Genomic DNA, 7,280 nt, shown 5'->3' with positions numbered 1-7,280 from the left:
TCTCTGCATGGGGATCAAACTCAACCAAAGAGCTGTAAAAGAGAGTCTGAATTGCTATTGAAAATATTATTGCTTCCCTGGTATTTTAAGGTGGAAATAATCAATTGCTGGACTTCTTTGGCTTATGATTTGCTCTTTGGTGTATTGAAACACCTATTGGCTGAAAGGCTGAATCTGCCTTTGTTCATTCATAATGTTTTGCGACCTATAATGTATTTCTGATAATAAACATCACCAACATGGGTAGAGTCTTTTTATTTAATAAAATCCTAGTCATCTATTACTGAATAACTTTATTCTAGCCATGGAACATTCCATTATAATGATTTGAATTACAGTTCAATATCTGAATTAAAACTGTTTGACCTTTAGTGTTTGAGATAGAGTTGTCAAAACAATTGATATTTTGGTACAATCCACACTAAAAAGATGAATTATTCAAAGATTTTTGTTAGCATGAAAATTGATATAAAGTGACCCATTCACACTGAAGGGCCTAGTCAAAATACCCTTCCCAGGTATGCATTTCTGCACCATGCAATGCTCCGTACAACTCTGGTACGAATTAATGCAGGAAAACATTGACCTGGTGACAGCTCAGCTAGCTAACTGATGAAGCAATGAAACAAACTAGTGTTTTTAGTATTAGAGGCATTAGAAGCTAATGTGAGCCGAACTGGAGTTTATAATTGGTAAAATAGGAATGTGCAGCAACATATCCTATCATGTTGCCAATGGAACCACACTGTGGTACACTAAATGCAAGCATAACAAAATAAAATAAATACATGACTGAATGAATGGTACTAGGGCTAATCAATTAATCACATTTTCTGTCAGGGTTCTCTTTTTGGCCGGTGCTCTAACTCTGCTTCACAGGTGGTTCTAGTTTGCTGGGGGGAGTGGTCCACACCTGCGGCTCGTTTGGAGCGCTGTTTACTGGCGTCTTAAGGAAGGCACAGACAGATGGAAGACCCCAGAGCCTTACCCAGTCGTGTTTTGTGTTTGGATAACGCACCGCCTTGACGTCTCGCTCGACGAACCAGCTTCCAAGTATCCCCGAAGCTCAGATGTTGCTCTGGCATTCCCCCTCGTACTCTCTGGATGTTACCCAGCTGGGCTCGAGGTTCCCTTCCCTGGATTCTACTGGTTCCCTCTGATCTCTGGTGAACCGTCTGTCTCCCCTGTCTGTCGTGGCTCGCTCCGGATCCCTTGCCATCAGTCCGCCCTCCAGCTGCTAACCACCGGCTATCCTCGTGAGCACTCGGCCTCAGAGTCTCCCTCACCTTCACCTTCCCGGTTAGGTTTGCTCAACTAAATGGTAAGCTGCTCGGCTTCTGGGAATTTCTATCTGGTTTAGTCTTTCCTAACACTCTTCCCTTCCATGTGGAGGCAAACTTTGCCTCCACATGGAACGGAAGACAGTTGCAGCAGTGAGATAATCTAACTTCTTTACTTGTTTTAGAGATTATATAATCATATATAGCAGGGGTCAGGAACCTTTTTGACTCAGAGAGCCATGAAAGCAAAATATCTGGAAATTTATTCCAGTGAGAGCCAATAGGGTAGTTCACGCGTAACGTCACGTGTGACGTCCGCGCTACTTCCGGGTCCCGCTTGTAGGAAAAGACAGGACTGTTCTCGCATCTCCAGTAAATACAACTTAATTCTGCACTAGTCATTGTTCTATTGAAATAGCGGCGGAGGGGAGGTGGTGATCGCTAGACGGGGCCCGGGAGAAGCGGAGTCGATGCAGCTGCAGACAGTGGCAGACATTACGCCCTTGTTCACGCGCGCTAGTACGTCTGTGTTTACGCTGCAACTTTGCCAACACCTCCACCCATTTTAATAAGACAAAAACACCAAAATAATCCGTAGTGAACAATTTTTTTAACCTACCGGGCAGGTTTTCCTCTCTGCTGAAGCGCGGTCTGTGTCCGACTCCGCTTTCGGCTGTTATACAAACATGTGTGAACATCCATCCATCCATTTTCTGACCCGCTTAATCCCTCATGGGGTCTATGCCTATGTCCCGATATCAACCATCAACTTACTCTTAAAATGATCTTGTGATACGTTATCTAAAGAAGAAAAATACGTCGAGAACTTGTCAGTTTCCTTTGTTTGCGCCCGCCTTCTGCCTTCCAGTCCGGCGCGCATGCGCAAAAAACCCGGATGAAAACAATAGCAGTGATATTTTGTTTTGTCTGTGAGCCAGATGAAATCATCAAAAGAGCCACAACTGGCTCGCGAGTCATACGTTCCCGACCCCTGATATATAGCATTAAATTCTGGTCAATTAGTTTAATACATAGACTTGCTTGTTGATTGCACTTTATGTTCAACAAGGATCGATGTCCAAATCAATTAAAAGCTGTTCTCTTGATTAATATTTTGATTTATAAAAACATTAAAAGTTCTTGTTTTAAATAGTCCTTGTTTACAAACATCTTTTATATAGAGGCCATTTTTCTTGTTGTGGTTAATGCAGAAAAAAGTAAGAATTGCAATTTTGGTTGAAATATATCGTAGGCAGAATGCAATCATTTCTGCTCCGAGTTGAAATGTTGTGGGTCCTTTAACCAACTAATCCGCACGGCAAGGAAACAAATTGATTTTTTTTCTGTACATTTGAAACTAAGATTCATTTTGTGAAGTTATATATTCAATATTATTAAATTAAATTATGTTTTCTTCACAAAGCATAGTATTTGCATGAAATTTTATTTGGTACAATAAATCTTTGATCAAAGGTTTGTCCCCTAAATTTACAATGGTCTACAAAGCCTCTGCAAAGGTAAATATAAGTCAGTGAACTACATCATATAATAGTTGATCCTTTTCCTCCCACCTCCTGCTGACAGGTTCAAGAATCACAACCATAAGTGCCAAAACTGTCCTGCTGTCAAACGGTGCAGAGAGGGATCAAATAAAAAAAACACTTCAGAATCACGATATGCCCCCCTATCTCATCACTGTCAAACAGATGCAGGATAGATTAAACCAGCTCTGGTCTCAGTAAATCCATTTATTTATTTTCCACTCCCCAGTGCTTTTCCACTGGGCTGCAAAGTGTATTGCAGCATGCATTGAAAAAAAAGCAAGCTGCTGGTCCACGGCACAATAGGCACAGATATTTTTGGAAGCGTAATGGGTTTTTTTTGGATCTGAAAACCTTGTAGAGAGAAGAAAACCATAAGAACAACAATCTACACAGTACTAAAGTGCAGTCTTAAATTTCAGAACTGTTTAAGTTTTGTTTCTTTGTAATAAAAGGACAGTGTGTTCGTACATGATATTTTTGGATAGCAGCATCAACAATTTGGCTGTAGACTAAAAAAATATCCTCCTTGGCACATCATCATCCAAGATAAAAGCAGAATCAGCTTTATTGATCATGATTGTGTGCTAAAACAATGTATTTTATTTCAGTTTCAAGCGCTCACAATGTACAGACATTTACTAAAGATGGAGCTATACCATTCCACCAAAGAGGGCCAAAAGACACTGTTTGGCACGCCCAAGTGTGCAAATGAGTGGAGGGGTTAGCGGTGTTGTGGTCAGGACAAGGGAAAGTGACAGCTAGCTTAATTTGTCATATTGAAGCAAAGACAGTGAGCATAGCACCACTGGCAGTTTTGCCAATGATCAGCCTTTTGAGGTGGAGGATATTCCATCCTCCTCATCACTTGAGATTTGAGGGTGGCTTTGTGGAGCCCAGTGGACCTGAACCTCATCAGTTTGAGCCGCTGGCTCAGGGTGCTGACTCAGCAATGCCCAAACCTGGCATTGCCGAGGCAGTGGAGGACCGGATGGGTCCCATTTCTGAATGGTAGGGTGATGTTAGCAGCAATGTTGCTAAGATGGGATAAAGTTCAAAGTAGTAATAAACTTTCAGAAAGTTTACATTTATATATAGATGTAGATTATCTCAAGTACCGATAACCTGAAGAACACTATTGATAAATGCTTACAATTCGAACTCCTGACTCACCACGGGGGTGTGTGTCAGACTGATACGATTTTATACCCAAACATAGGGCTATGATGTAAACATTGACCAAAATGTACCGGTTGTAACCGATATAAAAAAAAAAAACACCCTCCAACCGAAAAAGGGTTTGCGCTAAGATTTAGGCCAAGTATTGGACAATTAAACAAGTTTAAATAAAAGTGTAAAATTTCGCACAGTGATATAAAGATAGCACCCTTAATTCAATTAACTTCAATTCAATTCAAAAGGATACTTAGGAAATTTAGGATCCAACTGATACAGTTTATCTGCAAAAAAGTTGATTTAGGGTTACTCTTTATGTATATACTCTATAAGTATTTTATTTTTATTATTATTCCTTTATTTAACCAGGAAAAGTCCCATTGAGATTAACAATCTCTTTTTCAAGGGAGTCCTGGCCAAGATAGCGGCAAAAGATTACATTACAATTTACATTACAGTTTACAATAACATCTATCTAAATTAGAATTTCATAAAACAGTTACAAACCATAGATCTCATTTCCAAACCTTTGAGCAATCGTTTAAAATGTCCAATCGGAATCAAATCCTTCAACTTCCAGTCTTTCTGAAGATTGTTCCATGCTGTGGGGGCAGAGTACTGAAAAGCTGTCTTTCCAGCTTCAGTGCGGATACTAGGCACAGACAGAAGCAGAGACTCTTGAGAACGTAGAGAATACAGTCCAGCCGCTCTTGGTTGAATGAACTCACAGAGGTATGAGGGGAGCAGACGCAGAATACCCTTATAAATGATCATATACCAGTGAGTGAGTCTACGTGTCTCTAATGCTGGCCAGCCCACACGTATATAAAGTTCACAGTGGTGTGTGCGAGGCTTACAATTTGTGATAAATCGTAGAGAGGCATGGTAAATTGAGTCTAACATTTTTAAAACTTGATCTGGGGCATTAATATAGATTAGGTCACCATAGTCCAGAATGGGTAAAAGCGTTGCAGCTACCAGTCTCTTCTTCGACTTAAAAGAGAAACAAAGCCTATTCCTGAAGAAGAAGCCAATTTTCAGTCTGAGTTTTTTAAGCAATTGTTCAACATGAGGTTTAAAATTTAGATTTTCATCAATTAAAATTCCTAAATATTTAAAAGATTGAACCCTTTCTATTTCTGACCCATGCAAAGTGATAAGAGGATAGCTATTTTGCAATTTTGTCTTTTTTCTTGAAAATAGCATCATTTTACTTTTATTTGAATTTAAAAGAAGATCTAATTTTAAAAGCCTGTACTGAACCAAATTAAAAGCAATCTGTAACGTAAAGACACACGCACTAGGGTTTTTTCCAAAACTGTAAAAAATCATGTCATCAGCATAAAAATGGTACTTAGTGTCTATAAGATCCTGACCAACATTGTTCACATAGATAGTAAATAGTAGAGGCCCCAAAACGGAGCCTTGGGGCACTCCTTTAGTTAGTGATAATGAATTAGAACAAATTTTATCTGATTTGACACATTGAGATCGATCAGTCAGATAATTACTGAACCATCCAACGGCTTGTTTAGAGAGTCCAATTTTGGTCAATCTCTCTTCAAGTAAATTGTGGTTGACAGTGTCGAACGCTTTTGATAAATCAATGAAAAGTGCAGCACAGTGTTGTTTATTGTCAAGAGCTGCCAAGATATCATTCATCACTTTCAAAGTCGCTGTGATAGTACTATGACCTTTTCTAAAACCTGACTGAAATTTACACAACAGATTATTGGAGTACAGATATTCTTTCAACTGTTCATTGATTAAAGATTCTAAAACCTTTGATAGGATGCAGAGCTTTGATATAGGCCGATAGCTATTTAAAATTGCTGGATCGCCACCTTTGAATAATGGGGTAACAAAAGCAGACTTCCAAATTTTGGGAATTTGCGTAGTGCTCAGACTTAAGTTAAAAATGTAAGTCAAGGGTTGAGTTATGTAGTCTGCTGATATTTTTAAAAAGTAGGGATCAATTAGGTCAGGTCCTTGAGATTTTCGAGCATCTAATGATTTCAATGTATTATAGACCTGACACAACGTAAAAGGCTGAAAACTGAATTTTGACACATCAGAGTCTGGTTCAGGTGTTGTTACAGGCGTAGTTGACACGTTAGAGGGTTTGGAGGATATAAAGTGTTGATTAAAACAATTTAACATTTCGACTTTATCATAAATATTTGTTGAGTTATGAACAATAAAATTTGGCAAAGTCTGTGAGTTATTTTCAACAGTCAAAGTTTTAATTGTTTTCCAAAACTTTTTAGGGTCATTAAGACTTTCAGTTGTGGCTGATAAGTAGAATTCGGACTTTGAATTTTTTATTTGAGATGTACTTTTATTTCTCAGTTTTCTGAAAATATCCCAGTCGCGTTTAAGATGGGTTTTCCTTGCCTTTGTCCATGCTAAATTTCTTTCATGTAAAGCATTAGCCAGTTCTGATGTGAACCAAGGTTTATCTCTTCCTTTAATTCTAATTTTTTTAAAGGGGGCATGCTTATTAACAACAGCCATAAAACACTCATAGAAAAATGACCAAGCTGTTTCAACATCAGGAATTAGGTCAATTCTCTCCCATTGGCACTTGCATAGGTCATGGTAGAAGGCTTGTTCATTGAGATGTTTTAAATCTCTTTTTATCATAATACGTGGTTTCTTCTTGTCCATTTTGGTGTTTCTAACAGTGGCTACAAGACAGTGGTCACTGAGATCATTGCAAAAAACCCCAGTGGAGGAATATTTTTGTGGGGCATTTGTTAATATCAAATCTATCAGTGTGGACTTTGAGGGATACTTGTTGTTTGGGCGGGTGGGGGACTCAATTAATTGTGTTAGGTTGAAATGATCACACAGGGATTTAAAATCTTCTGAAGTTGGACTAAGCCAATCCCAGTTCAGATCTCCAATTAGTATAGTCTCAATTGAGTCAAGCTTAAGCAGGAGATCCTTTAGTGATTGAAGTGCATTTTGGGTGGCTGAAGGTGGCCTATAGCATCCTACAACATTTACATGCAAGCCTTTAGAAATTTCAATGTTAAGTGCTAACAGTTCAAATTGTTTATAGAAAGATTCAGCCTGAAGTAATTTTACATTGAAGGATGAGTTTATATAGATGGCAACCCCACCACCTTTAGATGGCCTATCGACACGATACATTTGAAAGCCATTTATGCGAACATCATTGTCAGATATAGATTTTTTTAGCCAGGTTTCTGAGATAACCACTATATCAGCTTTTGTTGATTTTACCCAAATCCGTACTTGATCAATTTTAGGCAATAAA

This window comes from Fundulus heteroclitus, chromosome 4 (assembly GCF_011125445.2).
Source record: "Fundulus heteroclitus isolate FHET01 chromosome 4, MU-UCD_Fhet_4.1, whole genome shotgun sequence".
Taxonomy (NCBI): domain Eukaryota; kingdom Metazoa; phylum Chordata; class Actinopteri; order Cyprinodontiformes; family Fundulidae; genus Fundulus; species Fundulus heteroclitus.
This window is presented reverse-complemented; position numbering follows the sequence as displayed.